At 43.1% G+C, this 21,826-nt stretch overlaps 1 protein-coding gene and 2 pseudogenes across 1 annotated transcript in view; 2 read left to right on the top strand and 1 right to left on the bottom strand.

Moving 5' to 3' along the window:
- The first annotated feature begins 1,235 nt into the window (after window positions 1-1,235).
- Window positions 1,236-6,974, top strand: LOC131761300 (cell division control protein 42 homolog; annotated as a pseudogene).
- A 2,979-nt stretch (window positions 6,975-9,953) lies between these two features.
- LOC131761304 (ubiquitin-conjugating enzyme E2 D2 pseudogene) lies at window positions 9,954-11,029 on the bottom strand (annotated as a pseudogene).
- A 2,100-nt stretch (window positions 11,030-13,129) lies between these two features.
- The window catches only part of KDM4C (lysine demethylase 4C), a 430,596-nt gene continuing 421,899 nt past the window's right edge, over window positions 13,130-21,826 (top strand). The window contains exon 1 of the mRNA XM_067041564.1: window positions 13,130-13,165. The gene's annotated coding sequence lies outside the window, so the exon portion shown is untranslated. The remainder of the gene's footprint in view (window positions 13,166-21,826) is intronic.

The raw sequence follows: 21,826 nt of genomic DNA, 5'->3' as shown, positions 1-21,826 counted from the left end.
TGTCTCTTGCAGTACCCAGTGTGTAACCAGGCCTCCAACAAAACACCTGTGGCTAAACATCTTAAGGAAATAGATCACTTTTATAACATAAAATAATTGTAATAATATGATCTAGGTATGGGAAGAAGCAGCAAGGGAAAATGTCTCCTGGATCATAATTAGAGGATCCAGAGAATCTTTAATTATCAATAGGGCCTAATCCAAAAAATAGCGCCTGGAGTGGCATATCAAGAATCTTTGCCTCACCTGGAATGAGGCTTCCAGCACCATGGGACAAAATTTGATCGTGAAATGTCTCCCAAATATTGGTCAGATTCCTGACCAAGAGGAGAGGATCAGTCATCTGCAATTGCAGCCCTCCAACGTGAGCTAATAAACCCTGAGGAAACTTGGGAAGGTGAAGAATACCTGCCATCTAGCAGCCATCAGACTGCAGCCACTCCCTATGGTGAGCCCTGAGGACACTCAGGATGTGAAAATACAGGATACAGGCTCCAGATAGCTGTGGTGCATATCAAAGAAATGATTTCAGTGAGCCCAGACTCTTGCATCTTCCCATACAAAGAAAAATGCTAAATTCCTTAACTTGAGATGCTGCTTTCTGGGCTTGAAGCCCTCAAAATTCCTGATAACTCTCAACTTTTAGGTTGTGAATATTTTTAAGTCTACAGGTGTAAAGTAGACACTTCCAAAGTGGAACAAAAGACAAATCTCAACATTTGGAACACTGACGCCAATGGCGGACACTCTCAGAAGGATCCATCTGATGGAGCAGTTAGAACATTGTCACCCCTTTTTCCACAAGATTGTGGAATGAACATTGACAGTGGGGAATTGTAACAGGGAAGAGCTAAATTGACTCCACACTGCATCTGTTTCTTTGACTTTAACTTTTGCTTTTTGTTGCTTTTGTTATAATCATACATAATGGCCTGCCTCAGGAAACCCTGCCCACCTGTGAATGGGTGCAAGAAAAAAGAAACTAACACATCCTCTCACTGAGGCTGGTCATTCCAGGAGATGTTTTGCAAGACTGATGGCCCTTTTACTTTACTTCCTCACCTCCTCTCCCTCTCTGATTCTATAAAAGAAACTTGCATCTAGACCCAGATAAGATGATTTATCAGAGACACTAGTCTGCCATCTTCTTGGTCTGCCGGCTTTCCGAATAAAGTCGTGTTCCTTGCCTCAAAAAAACCCCCAAACCAAAAAACAGAAAAACAGGTAGGTCCTTCAAATCAGGAGGAGAAGCTGAGTTCAAAATTATATTTGGAATATTTCCAGTGGAGTAAAAAATATTTCAGCAATGAAGACAATTTGTGTTGTGAGTGATGATGTTGTTGGTAAGATGTGTCTTGATATGCTATACAACAGTAAGTTAATGTCTGAATACGTTCCATGGTTTCTGACAACTATGCAGTCAGTAACTGGTGAAAACCATACACTTATGGACTTTTTGATCCTGCAGGACAAAAAAAATTTGACAGAACAACCCCTCAGCTATCCACAAACATATTTCTCGTCTTTTTCAGTGGTCTTTGGCCGTTATTTGGAAATGTGAAAGAAAAGTGGGTACCTGAGATAATTCACCATTGTTTGAAGACTCCTTGTTTGTTGGAACCAAAACTGATCTCAGAAATGTGATACCCTCTATTATCGAGAAGCTTGCCAAGAACACAGAAACCTCTCACTCCGCAGACTGCTGAAATGTTGTTCTGTGACCTGAAGGCTGTCGAATACATGCAGTGTTCTGCATTCTCACAGAAAAACCTAAAGTATGCATTTGACAAAACACTATTGACTGCCTCGGAGACTCTGGAACTGAAGAAAAGCCGCAGGTGAGTGCTGCTTTGAACATATCTCCAGAATTCTGCACAATTGGTGTTGTCATGAGACTAAAAGCAATGTTTAAATCAAATTAAAAATTAAGGCTCTGAGCCAATTTAATGTACCATTGTAAAAATGTATAATTTAAATGGTACGTTACTTTTTTGTGCTATGAATGCTTATAAAGAGAGAAAAGTTTTTTGATTTCCAAAGTGTTTCCTGTGTAAATAATGTCTGTTGGTTGACAAATCTAAAGTTTCTGTCTTGATGGCATTATTGCAATGTTAGCAGATGTTTGCCAGCAGGTGTGACTAGTAAACACTGACAATATAGAGGCTTCTTGCCAAAAAAAAAAAGTTTGGGGACAATGAAGGTGAATTTACCACACTGAAGTCCTCCAGCAGTCATAGAAAAAACCATGTCCTGTCAGATGTGTAACTCCTGCCAAAAGATGACCTTATCTATGGTAAAAGAGGCCATACCATTGTGGCCCTTGAAACTTGTCTGTATTATCTTTTGTTCAGTGAAAAGTTAACACACCCAAGTGGTTGTAACTGATACCCTTGAATGTATTGTGGGAACAGATGTGTTGCATATGTATAATACTTCTCTTGATTATTAGGAATGTTCCCAGTGGGGAAATGCCACAAATTAAACAGTGCTAGTGGGATGAGTATACAACTAGGAACCCACCCGGATCTTTTAGCTCAGTTATGTGATACCAGTAGAGCAGGACAGGATGCCAGGCGAAGGGAGGAGGGAATGAGCAGATAACTATACTGACTAAGGAAGTGGTAGTAAGAAGATACATAAGGAAACTATCTAGCAGGCTATTCATACTGCCCTCCTATTTCGACAGGCTAGTTCTAATGAGCCTTTTGAGCTTCCAATATCAGTGCTTGACAGTGCTTGCAGTAGACTGCATCTGTGGCACTAGGCAGTGGTGCCCACTAGGGTTTTGGACACAGCATTTTCCTAACACCACTGCCTGGTATACTCCATTTGAGGGGTAATTATTGGCCTGTTGTTGAGTGCTGATGGACCCTGAGAAGCTAACTAAGCCATACACATGATGTGATTCTCTGACCTGCCCATTCTGGAATGGGTCAAAAATAAAAATGTCAACAAAGTGGGTATTGCCCAGCAAGCATGCATTATGAAATGGAAATGGTATATCCAGGAAAGAAGTAAGACTTGGTGTATTACTTTTCTATTGCTGCTGTAACAAAGTACCACAAACTTAGTGGCTTAAAACAATACAAAATTATCTTACATTTCTGAAAGCTAGAAGTCCAAAATGGGTTTCAGTAGACTGAAATAAAGGTGTTGGCATGGCTGCCCTCCTTCTAGAGGTTCTAAGGAAGAATCAGTTTCCTTGCATTTTCCAGTTTCTGGAGGGTCTTGGCTCATGACCCCTTCCTTACATCATTTCAGACTCTTGCTTCCATCATTACTTCTCCTACTTCCTCTTCTATAGTCAAATCTCCCTCTGGCCTCTTTCTGTTAAGGACACTTGTGATTACATTTAGGGCCCAAACGGCTAATCCCCATCTCAAGATCCCTAACTTGATCACATCTGCAAAATCCCTTTTACCACATAAATTAACACTCATAGGTTACAGGGATTAGAACCTGGAAATCTCTGGGGGCTGTTATTCAACCTACCACACTGAACATTAATGGAATCTCACAGCTACATAATTGCTAGGAAGATGTGGCTATCTCAGATGTAGGATCTATGCTATCACCTTAGGCTTCTTGGGGGCCTGGGTACACTGCAGCTCCTAAGGATGCCTAAGCCTCATGGATATGCCAGCTAAGTTAAAGGTCAATGGGGTTGTGTAGGAAAGAGTTAACATAGCAGATCTGAGCCTGCTTATCCTTAGGAAGTTCTGCTTACAAGGTTGGCCTTTTTGCTGGTGTCTGAGATGTAATTTGGGGAGGGTTCCCACCATCCACAGAACTGATAAGAGTGGCTCATTGTACCTAAAATGTTTGTACAACCAGTGTGGATTATGCTGCATACCTGCTTTCCTCCTGGGAGTCTGGAATTTTGGTATGTATTAGGCAGAAGGTACCTACATGACCAGTCCCCCAATAAAGCCTTGGGCTCTAATGTGCTTGCTCCATGTGCCTTTTCTATCTGCTGTCTTGTTTTGTATCATTTCACAGTAATAAATCCTAGCTGTGAGTACAACTATATGCTGAACATTGTCGGTCCTCCTAGTAAATCATCATACCTTGGGGGAGGTTGGTCTTGAGGACCCCCAGCTCAGTTGGTGTCAGAAATGGTATTTGCTAGCCCAACTCTGACTCACCGAAAAATGGCAAAAGCAGCTTGAGAAAAGTAAAGGTGAATGAGTGAGGGATAACACATCTTTAGTACTAACTATGCTGGCTATTGAGTCATTCACGGAATGAAAGAGCAGTATTTTCTGAGAGGTAGAAGTTACCTGTGGAATTTGAAAATGATAGATCCAACTCCAGGAGAGTTGGCTTGCTGGATTTTCTGGCTGTGCTGGCTGAAGCGAGGGGCAAAAGTGCAGCCTGTGCTAAAATGTGCTAAAGTGAGGGGGAAAAGGTGATGCCTTTTTGTATTTTGTTCTCTCCTTCATGTGGGAGGAGAAGGGCCCCAAAATTCCCAAAGGTGAGTTTGGGTCACCCAGAAATATTAAAAGTTTGTATTGCTCTTTTTTCCAAGTGGAAGGAAAAAAAATGTTAGGTCAGTTCCCATGGCTAGAGCAAAGCAAACCGGAGGGGGAAAGGGGAAAAAAACACTGCAGCCATTTCTTCAATTTAGTTACCATCACTGGTTCAGTAGCCCTATCGTCCCTCTCCTGCCCCCAATTCCAGCTGAGAGTCTTCCTTGGTAGCTCTAATGTTAATCCTGTAAATGTTAAATTTACTGGTAGAGGGTTGAGTAAATCTCCATTTAAAGGTTGAGGGGGGTGCGCTGTGTTGAAATAGCTTTGTGCTTTGTGGCTTTTGCATCTGGATGTAGGATAAAAATTGATGGAAAATATTATATGCTTATAATTTCATAAATGCTACAGGGATCAACCCAGTCAGGGAAAGCTGCAAAGAAAAAGTGTTAGTGGGACACACAAATAAAAACTTGCTTTTTGCCATTGGTAGGTGGATTGAAATTTTTTTTTCTTTTTTGAGTGTTGAAAACAAAGTCAGTCTCTGTAACTGATATTTGTTATACTTTTTGCCTATTGTAACTTCTGGAAAAAAATGAAACAACATGAAAAGAGAGGCACTCTCCAGATAGAAATACATTTTGGGAGTTTTACAAAGCAGATTTGAGTTGCTAATGAGCTTTTGTAAAATCAGATGTCTGATCCATAAAGCCTGATGATTTTCCAGCTTGATGTGCATATTTTTGGGTGGGTCTTTTTGGACTCTAAGGCTGACAAGATAAAAACGGTGTCATAAAGCCTCACTTGTCAGTTGGACTTGGAACGTGGCTCTCTGGTCTTGTAGTATCTGGGCTTTGAATATGCTGCTAAAGAAAAGCTGCTGGCTTTTTTGGAATCCTGATGCTTAATTGCCTAGACCTGACTCTAAGCTGAAACCTGGTCTGGGCTATTTCAGCCTCAGCACTAGCTGTGCCAAACTAAAAGCTGACGAAGTTCTGCTCAAAAAATAAAACTCAGATTCTGGAATAGTTACACATTTAGGACACTTCTCTGTGGGCTAAATTGTGGAAACATCATGGATGCTGGCTGGACCATCTGGGTCACAAATGCCCACAGAAAAGAGCTTATTTCTGATGGGGCCATGTGAAATTGAGCTGCTGATCAGCTCTATATTTCTGATACAGAGACTGAATGCATTCCTAACAGGATTCCTGCAAAAGCTAGGGAGTGTGACACCTCCGCCCACTACTAACAAGTCAGACTCTGGACCCCGTTTCAGGGTTGTCTCACTGCTGTTGACTTGTATTCAGCTTTCTAAATTAGTTGCAGTTTGCAATGGCGGTCTGATAGCCTGACTTTACTTCTCTCACCTTTTTCCTGGTATACACATCTTAGTAAGGCAGTTCGATTATTAAATGCAGCTGTCCCCAGAAAGGGACTGATCTTTTCTAGGCTGCTCCCTGGATAAATGATTAGGACAAAAGGGATGGCAGGTTATTAAGCCCATTATAATTATCTTTTAAAAATTTAAGATTTCATTCTGACCCATTTCGAATATGATGGGTCTTTCTGGTTAAATTATACAAAAATGTTTTTCTGTGAAAATGCTTTTATGACTTTTGCATACAACTTTTCCAGGTGAATGGTCTAGATGAGAGTAGGGGATAATTGAAAAAATGTTGTTACCATTGCTGAACAGGACACAACTGACTTTGTAATGATGCAGGAAAAAGTAAAACCCCAGCACCTGGGGATGGGGAGGCAGGGGGGAAGGGCATTAATGATCTTTGTTTTTCAGAACTGTTCCTGGAAGCCTTGCCCTCTTCCTAAAGGAAAAACTATATGCCTTTCCAAGCTGCGAGTTCTCTGAATTAAACTGGTGCTGAGCCTAGGCTCACACCTTACCAGCACTGAGATGGAAGGGGGTGACCCCAGTGCCAGCACTTTCCTGCAGAACACCTATAGATGTTGTCCACACTAGTGAAGCTGTTGAACTGATGTTATAGACAAGTAAAACTGTTTGGAAATGACTTGCCTCAGGCAGTCCCTCTGAAATCAAGGACTGAACTGCATAATTTGGACTGGACTGAGAACCCAGAGTGGGAGGTCTGACAGTACAAGGCCACATGGGGCCCTGATAACCTGTGCTGCCTGACTAATGTATGTTCTGCTTGGCATGCCCCAACATTTGTGAACCCTTTGTTTCTATGGTTACCACTTGCCATGTCTGGGACTGTACTTGTCTGTGTGCCCCGACTATTATACTACCTCAGCCCTGGAAAGCTTTCAGGTCAGCTTCAACTTACTGGCTGTGCCTGAACTGATGCCTTGGGCTAGGTTAAAAAAAAAAAAAAAAGTTAATCAGAAGCTTAAGGATGAAGTCATCTGGCTTTTTCAGATAGATCTGTATAGTTAGTGGTACTTGTTTTTTTGTGTGTGTGTGTGGTATGCGGGCCTCTCACTGCTGTGGCCTCTCCCGACGCGCAGGCTCAGTGGCTATGGCGCGCAGGCTCAGTGGCTATGGCTCACCGGCCTAGCCGCTCCGTGGCATGTGGGATCTTCCCAGACCGGGGGCAGGAACCCATGTCCCCTGCATCGGCAGGCGGATTCTCAACCACTGTGCCACCAGAGAAGCCCAGTGGTACTAGTTTTAATTGGCTAAGTAAAGGACCCCGAAAGGGCATAACTGAGATCAGTACTGCAAGCTGCTCTCACCCTGCTGCAGGAGGTCCTACTGATAATACTTTTGCTGTAAAGATGCCTTGGCCAAGGGCCCAGAGCCTGCTTATCTGTGGAAAGTCCTGCTTACAGGTTGGCCTGGTGTCTAGGATGTGTTTTGGGGAGGGTTCCCACCATTCACAGAACTGATAAGAGTGGTTCATTGTACTTAAACTGTTTGTACAACCAGTGTGGTTTATGCTAAATACCTGCTTTCCTCCTGGGAGTCTGGAATTTTGGTATGTGTTAGGCAGAAGGTGCCTATATGACCAGCTCCCAATAAAAGCCTTGGGCACTGTCTCCAATGAGCTTCCCCAGGAGGTAACATTTCACATGTGTTGGCACAACTTGTTGATGGGGGAATTAAGTTGTCCTGTGTGATTCTACTGAGAGAGGACTCTTGGAAGCTTGTGCCTTGTTTTCTCTAGGCCTTGCACCATTTGCCTTTTTTGTTGCTGACTTTGTTTTGTATCCTTTCACTGTAATAAATCTTAGCTGTGACTACAGCTATGTGCTGAATTTTGTCAGTCCTCCTAGCGAATCATTGAACCTGGGGTGTGGTCTTGGGGCCTCCTATACAGGAGTGTACTGGAATGGTACAGCTGTGCAGCTTTAAAGAAAACTGTAAAACTATGCATGGAAAAGGGAACTCTGCTCATTGAGCATAGTTTAAGTTGTGATGTTTGTTCTAAAAATGCCTCCCGAGGGCTTCCCTGGTGGCGCGGTGGTTGAGAGTCCACCTGCTGATGCAGGGGACATGGGTTCCTGTCCCGGTCCGGGATTATCCCACATGCCGCAAAGCAGCTGGGCCCGTGAGCCATGGCCGCTGGGCCTGGGCATCTGGAGCCTGTGCTCCGCAACGGGAGAGGCCACAGCAGTGAGAGGCCTGCATACCACACACACACACAAAAAATGCCTCCTGAAATATGCCTTGTTGCATTTTCATTGACTCATGGCATTGGGCAATGGGCTAGCAGTGTAGTCTGGTACTTGGCAGCAGGAAAGTTGGATGATCAAGTCTCAGCTCAGAGGGGCCAAACGGAGCATAAGATTGCACAAGACCCATGCCCTCTGTTTGTGACCCATGTGAATGCCTATGGAAAAGGACTCTTGGAGGATGAACATCAATGGAAGCAAGCTGATTTGACCTGAGCTTCCCAGGTAAGGACCATAGCCACCTGAATATACTATTGCACAGGGCAGCAATCCATCTACAAGTCAGAACTGGGCCTAAAAATAAGCTCCAGTGATTCCAGCACCTGAGAGAAAGGAAGCCTGGCACACATACCCAAACTGCCAACTACGCAGTCAAGTAGCAAAGGGAATTTGGGGACACATAGTCTGGGGCACTGGACCTGGCTGGTCTTGGCACGTGGACTGTGTAATTAACTCATTCACTCTTTTCCTCCCAAGTCTACCTCCTGGGATACTGGGATACTGGAATTTGTGTGTTATCAAAGAAGAGCCAGGAGGTGGGAGATTCTAACTCGATATCCTTTTGCTGCCCAGCTAAGCTTGCTAGATTTGGGTGGTTATGGATAATGATGATAATGATCATGGATGTGAGATGACAACTCTAAAGTGCTTCTAGTGTTGCCCACATATCAGAGGACTGTAGATGTTCTAGGTGGTAAAAGGAAGAAACTACTGAGACACCTAGGAACAAGTCTGGGCGTATGGTGTGAATAAGACATGGGGACAGCTGGCAAAAGGGTGACATGATTGCTGTGGGGACTGATGCCAAGCACTTGGGTGTGGTAGCTAGCACAGGACAACCTTAACTGCTGGGGAGGGATGGGACTGGGGAAGGTCCATTCATCTCTTTCAGCTCTGATCTGCAGAGCATCTGGCTAGTTTTTTTTTTTTTAATGTAATGACTGTAGTAATCAGTTTATTACACAGATTAATCTTTTTTTTTTTTTTTTTTTTGCGGTACGCGGGCCTCTCACTACTGTGGCCTCTCCCGTTGCGGAGCACAGGCTCCGGACGCACAGGCTCAGTGGCCATGGCTCACGGGCCCAGCTGCTCCGCGGCATGTGGGATCTTCCCGGACCGGGGTATGAACCCGTGTCCCCTGCATCGGCAGGCGGACTCTCAACCACTGGGCCACCAGGGAAGCCCAGATTAATCATTCTTGAACGTACAAGCTCCAGAGAAGCAACTGGGTCTTTAAATATACACAAATGTTTCCATCGAATAACTTTTCACCCTTACATCCAGATAGACTTAAGCAATTAAAAACATAAGAAAAATAAGAGCTATTAGCTATGTATTAACTGAGAAACCACATACAAACCAAAGAATATGGAAGAGAGAAAGAGGGGCTGAAGGACAAAGGTTGAAGGGTGGGGAGATGTAAAAGAGCTGGAAACATAGCCCATCACACTTTACTTACTAATAGCTCCAATCCATTTAAATGTTGACCAGTTAAACTTAGACCTTAAAATACAGGATGTAGGTAGAGTTTAATCTGATTGGTCATAACTTTCACCTAAGACATTAAGTCCTTTGGAATAAAATGAATACAGAAACAGCTTCATGTTCTTCGCCTTGCTTTTCATAACTGTTTTGAGTTCAATGGGATTTCACTTAAAAAACAATCTCCTACAGGTCAGTGGAGCTTTCGTTCCCCATCCAAGCACACACCATACCCACTACCCCTCACTCTGCCGTTATCCAAATTTAAGTCAATAAGGAAAACTTTTAGTCTCACACCTAGGTTATGCCTGGAGAACTGGCTTGTCACGCACACACTTCTCTGCTAGGAGGCAATGTTGGTACAGAAGTACAGTGTTTGTAGTTTGTCGTTCCAAGTATGTACAACACGCAGCACTGCTGTATCAGGTAAACATGTGCACAGGGGAAAATGAGGCCTGGGCTCATAGAAAGCAGTCAAATGGAAATCAAAACGACTTTCTTTCAGAGTTCCCCTATCTTTATTTGTTGAGGTTATCCAATAATTTCTTTAATTACATTGCATACTTCTGAGTCCATTCCCGAGCTATTCTGTTGTACTTTTCTCCGTTTTGTAGATCCGAGCAATCTCAGGCACTAAAGGGTCATCTGGATTGGGATCACACAACAGAGAACAGATGGACAAAAGTACTCTTGAAATAGTGCTGGAGACCACTGTGACCGTAGAATATCAAGACAAATGCTGCCATTACTGTTAATATTTGGGTGATAAAGTCTTGTTGTAAATGCAACCTTAGGTGGTTTGAAGGGGTAATCTGTTGGGAAATGAATTGTCAAGAAAAATAGTCCACCCTGATAGGGACTGCCATTTGGCCCCATCATTGTAGCTTGCCAATAGAAGGTATCATCTCCAACGGGACCTGCTGAACACTGTGCTGAGGGGTTCCGCGCCAGGTCGTTCAATTCCTTGTGGATTCTCTTCAGAGCCATCGCGGGAGGCGGGTGGAGGCGGCCCCCCGGGCGGGAACAGGGGCAGGGGAGGGACGGGGAAGGGGCGAAGGGGCGCGAGGCCACCTCGGTGATCGCAGGTCGGCCGGAGAAGATGGAGGAGTCCCGGAGCGCGGGTCCGGCGGGACGGACTTGGAGCCGTGGCCGACTCGTCTCCTGAGCCTGCCGCAGTCGTCACCGCATCACCCGGCGGCGGCCCCTTTATGCGCTGCCGCCGCCGCCGCCGCCACCGCGGTAGCTGCCTCTTCCGTCTAGGCTCAGCGCCTCCTCCTCAGCCGCCGCGGATCCCTCCGCCAGGGAGCAAGAGCCCAGGCGTCGGGCTCGACCGGCGCCTCTGGGTCGGACGGTTGGAGGGACTGCTTGCTGCAGGGGCATCGAGGGACGCGCGGGCGGGCGGCCTGGCCGGTTTTTAAGGCAGACTGCCACCTCCAACTTGACCATTGGCCGATAGGGAATCTTAATCTAAGACCTCTCAGAAACTTCCCAGCAGCTGCTGACTGCAGGAGTTAACAGCTGCCACGCCAGACAGTAGAACAAGATCAACTTTCTTGAACCTGATCCTATTTCCTTTTACCTATTCACAGTTCTATTCACAGACTATAGCAGCTGCTCTAAGTTTAATCGATTGTTGTATCTCTGTTGCCTAGGACAAATTAAAAGGATTTGTATAACTAGGATATCTGATGGGGTGGCCTATGTTTCTAAAGAGAGTTCTTGGCTGGTGATGTGAACGGTTAGGGGGTGAAGTTGTAGGGAAACTGCTCTGTGCAGGTGTCCTTGCAAATATCCATATAGCCCACATAGACAAGGCTTCACCTCAGGAGATCTAAGTCTTGGTAAGATGCCCCATAATCCTCTCAGAACATGAGAGAATGGGAGGCTTGGGAGGAGCTGCTACAAGGCCATTTCTCACCCTCTTTATCTTTCCGAGGCTGTTATGAGACAATTTCTTACTGCCTCCCAGGTTCTGGTAAGATATAAGGGCGTCTGCCTTGAAACTCCTCTCTTCCCCACACTTCAGGGTTCAGCTGCATGCTATAAAATGGTTTAGCAGGAAATACTCAAACTGCTTAGTATAAAACTGGTTCCTGGGACTTCCCTGGTGGTCCAGTGGCTAAGACTCCATGCTCCCAATGCAGGGGGCCTGGTCAGGGAACTAGATCCCACATACCACAACTAAGAGTTCGCTTGTCGCAACTCAAGAGATCCTGCATGCCACAACTAAGACCCAGCGTGGCCAAATAAATAAATAAAACTGGTTCCTCAGAACCAGAGCTCCTTATCACCCATGTTGCCTTGTTATCTGACCCCTTTTGCTTTAGTGCTGTCTTGTGGGGCAAAGGACACAGGGAGCTGGCACCTTTGCAGATCTTGCTATTGCTGTCTATAGAAATCATAAACTGTCTGACTAAAAAGGACTAATTATTTCTTTAGCAGCTGAATGTCTCAGCCTTGCATGAGGGCAAGGACAAATGCCCTGCACTCACCCTTGGCCCGTTAAGTATGGATTTCTTTCTTCTCTCGACTGTTTAAATACTAGTTAAATTTGAGTATGTTAGAAAAGTGATCAAGACTAGTTTTTGTTTTTATTGTTACAAAAATTTTTGTGTTTGGAAGTAAGGCATGTTCATGATGACTTTGTAACAGATGAATTCTAGGCTTGAACTGTTGAGCCTAGAACCACTGGTTACTGCCTGGAGAGTAATCTGGGACCTCTTAGTATTTTATTTTTCTGTTTTGGTGGTATGTGTGAAATTGTTGTTGTTGTTGTTTTTTGATCTTGTTTTTTTGTTTGTTTGGTTGGTTTTTAATTCATTAATAAGTGAACAAACAGCCTTTGGAGGGGAGGAGGACAGATTGAGTCCATATTGTACTTCCTAGATCTAGTTTAGAAAACATACTCCCCACCTGGTACTCTTAGGAATTGCAAATACCTCACTTAATAACATACTTCTTTAAAAAATTTGCGTTTGGGCTTCCCTGGTGGCGCAGTGGTTGAGAGTCCACCTGCCGATGCAGGGGACACGGGTTCGTGCCCCGGTCCGGGAAGATCCCACATGCCGTGGAGCGGCTGGGCCCATGAGCCATGGCCGCTGAGCCTGCGTGTCCGGAGCCTGTGCTCCGCAACGGCAGAGGCCACAACAGTGAGAGGCCCACATACCGCAAAAAAAAAAAAAAAAAAAAAAAAATTTGCGTTTTCTCTTCCACCCATGAATAGGTCTGGTGAAAGTAGGTGAACCTAACTTGCCCCTCTTCTCTAGGATGCAGTGAATACATATGTGACTGTGACTTTTCAGGTAATTTGTCATTTCCTTATTTCTTTGAAGTTAACTTCTAACTCCTTTTATTGATAATGAAGAAAAATTTTGCACTTTTTGAAATACACCAATTGAATTGAGTGCATAATTTAAATAGTTTTTCCTTGTCAAAAAAAAGTAGATGTAGCAACCAATCTATGTTTCCCATGTATACTTATATTATCATTATCTCCAATTTATAGAGAAGAAAACTGAGGCTTACAGAAGCTCTGTGTGATCACATTTCCACAATTCACAGTGAGTAGAACTGGGACTTGAACTCAGGTCTGTCTGACGTCAAGTCATTCGCTTAACCACTCTGCTCTACTACAGGAAATTACAAATGAACCTCAGAGGAGCTCATAATTTGACAGGGCATTTGAGGAAGGCCCAAGTAAGACATAATTATGAGGCAGGGCCTCCATTTGATTTATGTTGGCAGTTATGACCTAGAGCAGGCTTATAGTAGGGGTTCAAAAACTATGTGTTGAAAATAAATGATAGGCATTAGTACCAGTATTCTGAGGAGTTGGTACATTCACCTCTGAGTGGACATATCATAATGTAGAGGCAGCAGGGAAACCCAGAACAGAAGCTCAGTAGAAGCAGGACACCAAGGTCAAATGGAGAAATCCTAGAAATGATCTCCTGCAGATGTGTTGACACAGGTTTTAAATCTCCCTGTGCGGATTTAAATGACTTTCTTTCCTCTCTTTTAAAAACATTCTTTAGGTCTGAGAACTTAAGATCAGCCTACAGGCAGCCCATTCCAGTCAGTTTGAGTGCCCACCATTTCTCTCCCTCCAGCCTCTACGTCTGTGTTGATGCTGTACTGAATGTGTGTTTCCTGCCTTTCAATCTCTTACAATTCTTCTATCCTACAATGCACATACATAAAGTTTCTATTTCTTAAAACTGTAATAAGTCACTTTCAAAAATAAAAATAGTAATAGATACTACCTCTCCCACCTGCTATCTTTAGAGGCAAACAGACCAGGGTTCAACCCTAGATTTTGCTGCTTCCTAACTGGAAACTTGCCTTGGTTACTTATTCTTCTCAAGACTCAGTTACCTCTCCTGAAAAATGGGAATTTTTTTTTTAACGTCTAACAGTGTAAAAAGTGATATGAAATTAAATCATGCATGTCAGGACTTCCCCGGAGGTCAAGTGGTTAAGACTATGCACTTCCACTGCAGGGGGCATGACACAGGCTCGATCCCTGGTCGGGGAACTAATATCCCACATGCCAGGGATGCTGCCAAAAAAAATTATGCATGTTGACCATCTAGCTCAATACCTGCCATATAATTTGCCCTCAAATATATGTCATTTTCATCCCTTTTCACTACTTATCCCAGAATCAGATAATCCTTTCTTTTACATCTGGTAAAACTTCACTTTATGGGCATGTCTCACTTTCTACCTGTACTGTGGTTTTTTTTAAAAAAATTATTTATTTAAATTTATATTTATTTTTGGCTGCGTTGGGTCTTCGTTGCTGTGCACGGGCTTTCTCTAGTTGTGGCAAGTACGCAGGCTTCTCATTGTGGTGGCTTCTCTTGTTGTGGAACACGGGCTCTAGACACGTGGGCTTCATTAGTTGCAGCACGTGGGCTCAGTAGTTGTGGCTCACGGACTCTAGAGCGCAGGCTCAGTAGTTGCTCTGTGGCATGTGGGATCTTCCTGGACCAGGGCTTGAACCCGTATCCCCTGCATTGGTAGACAGATTTTTTTTTTTTTTTTTTTTTTTGCGCGGTAGGCGGGCCTCTCACTGTTGTGGCCTCTCCCATCGCGGAGCACAGGCTCCGGACGCGCAGGCTCAGCGGCCATAGCTCATGGGCCCAGCCACTCCACCGCATGTGGGATCTTCTCGGACCGGGGCACGAACTCGCGTCCCCTGCATCGACAGGCAGACCCTCAACCACTGCACCACCAAGGAAGCCCTGGTAGACAGATTCTTAACTGCTGTGCCACCAGGGAAGCCCCTGTACTGTGGTATTTTTGTAGTTGTCTTATTTTCCCTGTAAGACTACAGTGTCCTTAAGGGGAGAGGATTGCTTAGAATGCAAGATCCAGTCCCCGCTTCCCTACATCCAACTCCCTCACCCCCCATTTACACAGAGTTCTTTGTACACAGTATGTTCTTGTTAAAGACTTGTTAAAATATGATTAAAATGAAAGTAGAGAGGAAAGAAAATATGAAGAGATAAAATAACAGACTGTTGCATTAAAAAATTTATTGAAGTCATCAAAATGATTCAGAAAGATTTCCAGCTAATATTTACCTTTCATGTACCTTCTCTCCCAAATTGTAGTACTAAAATATAGCATGTAACTTTTTTTTCTTTAAAAAGTAATAAATAGTGGGAGTTCCCTGGTGGTCCAATGGTTAGGACTCTGTGCTTCCACTGCAGGGGGCATGGGTTCCATCCCTGGTCTGGGAACTAAGATCCCACAAGCCATGGAGTGTGGCCAGAAAAACCCCAAAAGTAATAAATATTGTAAAAGTGGATCTAGCTGTTTGGGTTTTAGTGATTGGTATTTGTTCATTCCTTTTACATGCCTCTTCTAATTTGACTGTCTGTCAAAATGGTTCCCCAATATCTCAACTACCAATATAATTGAACTGTCACTCACAAAAAGGAAATCAGAAGGAGGTATCAACTGGCTAAGCTCCAGGATTGTAGAAAAACCCTAATAATTAGTGACCCCAAAAATACTGTCTAAAATCTGCCATCTAGTGTGGACTTTGTAAAATTACATATTACTGGACACATTAATGCTGTGATTACTACTAGGGCTTCCCTCAGTGGACACTAGGTTTGAAAATTTTAATTATCAAACAAAATTATCAAAAGTAGCATTAAATTTGATTTCCCATTTAGTTTTTTTTTTTTTTTTTTTTTTTTTTTTTGCGGTACGCGGGCCTCTCACTGCTGTGGCCCCTCCCGCTGCGGAGCACAGGCTCCGGACGCTTAGGCCCAGCAGCCATGGCTCACGGGCCCAGCCACTTCGCGGCATGTGGGATCTTCCCGGACCGGGGCACGAACCCGTGTCCCCTGCATCGGCAGGCGGACTCCCAACCACTGCGCCACCAGGGAAGCCCTCCCATTTAGTTTTGACCATAGTTATATAGAGAGGTAGAGAGATAGATAAATGCTAAATAGATATAAATAGATTGATATGCAAAATAGAGCTTTTGCTCAGCATAGTAAGGTGGTATTGGAAACCTTTAAATATAAAAACTATCTAATAATGTATTTATATAATTAGTAATAAAAACAAAGAAATATATTCCCCTTGTTTATCCTTATTATTGATAAATGTCATTCCTGACAGGAGAGGGTGAGTAGGAAAGTATCATTTGTTGTGCACAATCTCTGTACCAGGCTCTTAACCTACTAATTTAAATCTTATCTTTTGGTCTTTGAGTTAAAATATTACAAACCTCATTTTACGTAAAACAAAATTAAGACCTAAAAGGTGAAGAAGTTGGCTTTCTATCACAGCTGGTTAGTAAAAGCACCAGGATTTGTACCCATGTCTGGAAACTCCAAAGCTCATGCTCTTTCATCTCCATACTGCCTTTTATACTTTGTGAGATGCTGGAAATAGTGCACCAATTTACACAATGTAGCAATAATCCCCTCTTTCATTTCTGACATCAGTAATTGATGTGTTCTCTCTCTCTCTCTTTTTTTTTGTTTTCAGTCTTGCTAGAGATTTATCAATGTTTTTTATCCTTTCAAAGAACCACCACCTTTTTTAGTTTCATTAATTTTCTGTATTGTTTTTTATTTTCAATTTTATCTCAGCTTTTATCATTTCTTCTGACTGCTTTGGGTTTATTTTGTTCTTTTTCTAGTTTCTTTAAGTTTCTTAAGTCTTAGATTATTGATATGAAAGCTTTCTTCCTTTCTGATACAGGTATTTAATGCTATAAAATAGCCCCTAAACACCACTTTATCTGAATTTTACCAATTTTGTAATATATTTTCATTTTCATTCAGTTTAAAATATTTCCCAGTTTCATTCAAATTTCATTTTCATTCAAATTAAAATCTTGTCTAATTCGAGATTTCCTCTTTTTTTTTTTTTTTTTTGCGGTACACGGGCCTCTCACTGCTGTGGCCTCTCCTGCTGCGGAGCACAGGCTCTGGACGCACAGGCTCAGTGGCCATGGCTCACGGGCCCAGCTGCTCCGCGGCATGTGGGATCTTCCCGGACCGGGGCACGAACCCGTGTCCCCTGCATCGGCAGGCGGACTCCCAACCACTGCGCCACCAGGGAAGCCTGAGATTTCCTCTTTGACCTATGAATTATTTAAAAGTATGTTGTTTAATATCCCTCTGATATTATTTCCCTCACATCTGGACTTCCTTTAGCAACTTTTTAGAGCAAATTTTTTTTTTTTTTTGCAAAAAATTCTCTTAGTTCCTTTTATCTGAGCATGTCTTTATTTCATCTCTATTTCTGAAGGGTATTTTCACTGGGTATATAATTCTGAGCTGACATCTCTCTTTGGCACTTTAAAATGTTATCCTTCCTTCTGCCTCCACAGTCGTTTGAATCTTTGTTTACCTATAAGCAATGCATTTTTTGGTAATAAATTTATTTATTTTTGGCTGCATTGGGTCTTTGTTGTCGGGTCTTCATTGCTGCGCGTGGGCTTTCTCTAGCTGTGGCGAGCGGGGTCTACTTTTTGTTGCGGTGCACAGGCTTCTTATTGCGGTGACTTCTCTTGTTGCAGAGCTTGGGCTCCAGGAGTGTGGGCTTCAGTAGTTGTGGCACATGGACTCAGTAGTTGTGGCTTGTGGGCTCTAGAGTGCAGGCTCAGTAGTTGTGGCACACGGGCTCTAGAGAGCAGACTCAGTATTGCGGCGCACGGGCTTAGTTGCTCTGCAGCATGTGGGATCTTCCTGGACTAGGGCTCGAACCTGTGTCCTCTGCATTGGCAGGCGGATTCTCAACCATTGGCCCACCAGGGAAGTCCCAAGCAATGCATTGTTATTCTCTGGCTGTTTTCAAGATTTTCTTTGTCTTTAGTTTTCAACAATTTGATTGTAATGGATTTTGATTCAAGTTCATTTGTGTTTTCCTGTTTAGGGTTTGCTGACCTTCTTGAATCTCTAGGTTATTGTTTCTTTGCCAAATTTGGTAAATTTTTAGCCACTGTTTTTCATACACACACACACACACACACACACACACACACACACACAATAATGCACTCTTTCCTCTTCTGAAACTCCAGTGACATGAATGTTAGCCCTTTTGGTATTGTTCACAGATCCATGAGGTTCTGTTCATTTTTGGCAGGGAGGAGATCTTTTTTTTCCCCTCTGCTGTTCAATTTAGATAGTATCTATTGATCTATTCTCAAGTTCATTGACTCTTCTGTTACATTCTTCTGTAACATTTTTTTTTAGTTATTGTATTTTCAGTTCTAAATTTTTTTTTTTTTTTTTTTTTTTTTTTTTTTTTTGCGGTATGCGGGCCTCTCACTGTTGTGGCCTCTCCCGCTGCGGAGCACAGGCTCCGGACGCGCAGGCCCAGCGGCCATGGCTCACGGGCCCAGCCGCTCCGCGGCATGTGGGATCCTCCCGGACCAGGGCACGAACCCGTGTCCCCTGCATCGGCAGGCGGACTCTCAACCACTGCGCCACCAGGGAAGCCCAGTTCTAAATTTTTTAAAAACCTTTTTGCCTAATTTATTTAAAGAGTGGTACTACTTTCTAGCATTTTAAAATTTTGTATTAGTATCTGCGTTTGAAATGCTAATTTCTCTTTCTCCCAAGGTTTTGCAGCCATCTCCACTACACAGTTAGACTGATGGGCAGTTGTTTGCCAGCCACAGCTGGTTTTAGCTATGAAGTATACACATGTACTTAAGTGAAATATCAAATCTAGTAAAGAATCCATCCCAAGTTACCTCTACCTTCTTTAAATTTTCAGCTCTTCTGAGATGTCTACCTAGATATGTATCTTCTCAAAGTTTAAATCTCCCCTCTAATATGTTTAAGTATATGTATCTCATAAGGACAGTTTAAACTTTGGGGAAAAATATTTCACTTTTACTTCGGATTTCATTATACATTCTCAGAAGCCTTAACCTTCACCCTTTTGATAACATACAATTCTTTTTTGTTCGTTTGCTTGTTTTTGTTTGTTTGGGTTTTTTAAAATTTTTGTCTTTCTTGTTCTCCAGTTCAGTTATTTTTATTTGAATGTTTGGGCTGTCGCTCTCTGGGAAATGACTGCTCCCCAAGAGAACCCAATAAAAAGAGTTTCTAAAAGTGTCCTCTTCACCTTTTTCTTTCTTTCTTTTTTTCATTGAGCTATAATTGACATATAACATTGTGTAAGTTTAAGGTGTAGATTTGATACACTTACATACTGCAATATGATTACCACTGTAGCATTAGCTAACACCTCCATTATGCCACATGATTATCATTTCTTTTTTGTGGTGAGGACATCTAAGATCTGGTCTCTTAGCAACTTTCAAGTATATAATACAGTATTGTTATATTAACTATAATCACAATGCTGTGTATTTGATCCCCAGAACTTAGATGTCTTCTAACTGCAAGCTTATATCCTTTGACCAACATTTCCCCAATTCTCTCACCCTCTTCCTAATTCCCACACCCTAAAACTTCTATTTGGTTTCTCTTTATATCTGCTACTTCTTTGCTAAGAGTTTCTGCATTTCCATTCATTTCAAGGGTGTTTCCCTTGTTGGAGGTTTTTAATAATAGGTGCTTTTTTTTTTTTTTTTTTGGCTGTACCTCACAGCTTGTGGGATCTTACTTCCCCAACCAGTGAATGAACCCGGGCCCCGGCAGTGAAAGCACTGAGTCCTAACTGCTGGACTGCCAGGGAATTCCAATAATAGCTGCTTTAGATTTTTTTTTTTTTTTTTTTTTTTTTTTGGCTGTGTTGGGTCTTTGTTGACACATGTGGGTTTTCTCTAGTTGCAGCAAGCCGGGGCTAGTCTTCATTGTGGTGCACGGGCTTCTCATTGCAGTGGCTTCTCTTGTTGCGGAGCGTGGGCTCTAGGTGCGTGGGCTTCAGTAGTTGTGGGGCATGGGCTCAAGAGTTGTGGCTCTTGGGCTCTAGAGCGCAGGCTCAGTAGTTGTGGTACACAGGCTTAGTTGCTTCACAGCATGTGGGATCTTCCTGGACCAGGGCTTGAACCCATGTCCCCTGAATTGGCAGGTGGATTCTTAACCACTGCGCCACGAGGGAAGTCCTAGATTCTTTATCTGATAATTTTAACATCTGTGTGATCTCAGTTTTGGCATGTTTATTGTCTTTTCCCATGTACATTGAGATTTTCATGGCTCATCATATGTCAAATACTTTTAGATTATATCCTAGACATTTTGAATATAATATTGTGAGACTCTGTGTCTTGTTTAAATCCTATGGAGTATTTTGATTTTTTTGCTTTGGTAGGCAATTAACCCAGTTTAGTTCAGACCACAAGTTCCATCTAGCCTTCTGTGGGTTGTGGTTTCTATGTCGGTTCCACTTTTAAAGTCTTTGCACTCTATTTGGATCTGTCCTGTGTGTGGCCAGTGTGAAGCATGGGCAGAGGACTGTTACTTTAGTTGTCAAAGATTTTAGTACACTACTTAGGATCAGATCCATGCATGTGCAGCTCGGGTGAGCTCAGGAGTTCAGAAACAGCTTTTTGAGGTCCCTTTTCCAAAATCCTCTTCTGTAACCTCATCAGTATTGTTCAGTTGCCTAGGCTCCCTTTGTGGTCCTCTCACCAGAAAGCTGGGGCTTTATTTACCTTACTTTGCTGCACACTTTCCCTGACCCATCCAGAATCAATTGCTAGGAAGACATAGAGAAGGAGAGAAAAAAAAGCAAAGGTTGTTTTCTCCATTCTCTTGGGACCACAGATCATCCAGTTGGAGAGTGAGTTTCCCTTAGAGTTTTAGGTACCTGTTGCCACCACCACTGGTCACTACCAGGAGAACACTTTCCCTCTTCACCAGCCTGAACTACAGGACTTCTAGAGCTATCTTTGTCCACACAGATATGTACTTCCTGGTTTGGAGCTGTGCTGTGACTAGGTTGGGGGATGCAAAAGGGGGAAGGAAGTGGTAAACTCAACTTCAATTCTCTGGTACTGTGATTTCTGGTCTTCCCCAATTTACCTGCTTTTGTTTACTTTTCATAGTCCTTAGACTGTTCCCTGCATTCTGTCTAGGTTTTTTAGCTGGATGAGTGGAAGAGACAGAGAAAAGTGTGCTTACTCTTTTTTACCTTCAACTTGAACTCACGGTGTCTTTTTCTTTTTTTTGGCTGCGTTGGGTCTTCGTTACTGCATGCGGGCTTTCTCTAGTTGCAGTGAGCAGGGGCTACTCTTCATTGCAGAGCACGGGCTCTAGGTGTGTGGGCTTCAGTAGTTGTGGCACGCGGGTTTAGTAGTTGTGGCACGCGGGCTCAGTAGTTGCGGAACGTGGGCCCTAGAGTGCAGGCTTAGCAGTTGTGGTGCATCTTAGTTGCTCCTCAGCGTGTGGGATCTTCCCAGACCGGGGACTGAACCCGTGTCCCTTGCACTGGCAGGCAGATTCTCAACCACTGCACCACCAAGGAAGTCCCTATGGTGTCTTTTTTATACAAATAAACTTTATGCAAATTTGTTGAACATCTATTAGTACAGGAAATAACAATAATGTTAATATTTTCCCCCTAAACCAAGGCTATATCTTTAGTTGTGTGAAGCATGAAACTACCATACAAACTCCCATATTACAGGGTATCATGGAGATTTAATTTTTGTCTAATTACCAAAGTAATATGTGTGGAATTCAAAGAGTTTGAAAAATGTAGAAAAGCACAAATTTAATTTAAAATATAAATCTCTGTAATCCCAACACATAAAAAGAACCATTGTT

This window comes from Kogia breviceps, chromosome 8 (genome assembly GCF_026419965.1).
Source record: "Kogia breviceps isolate mKogBre1 chromosome 8, mKogBre1 haplotype 1, whole genome shotgun sequence".
Classification (NCBI taxonomy): Eukaryota; Metazoa; Chordata; class Mammalia; order Artiodactyla; family Physeteridae; genus Kogia; species Kogia breviceps.
The sequence above is the reverse complement of the archived record's forward strand: the minus strand, read 5'-3'. Positions and strand labels throughout refer to the sequence as shown.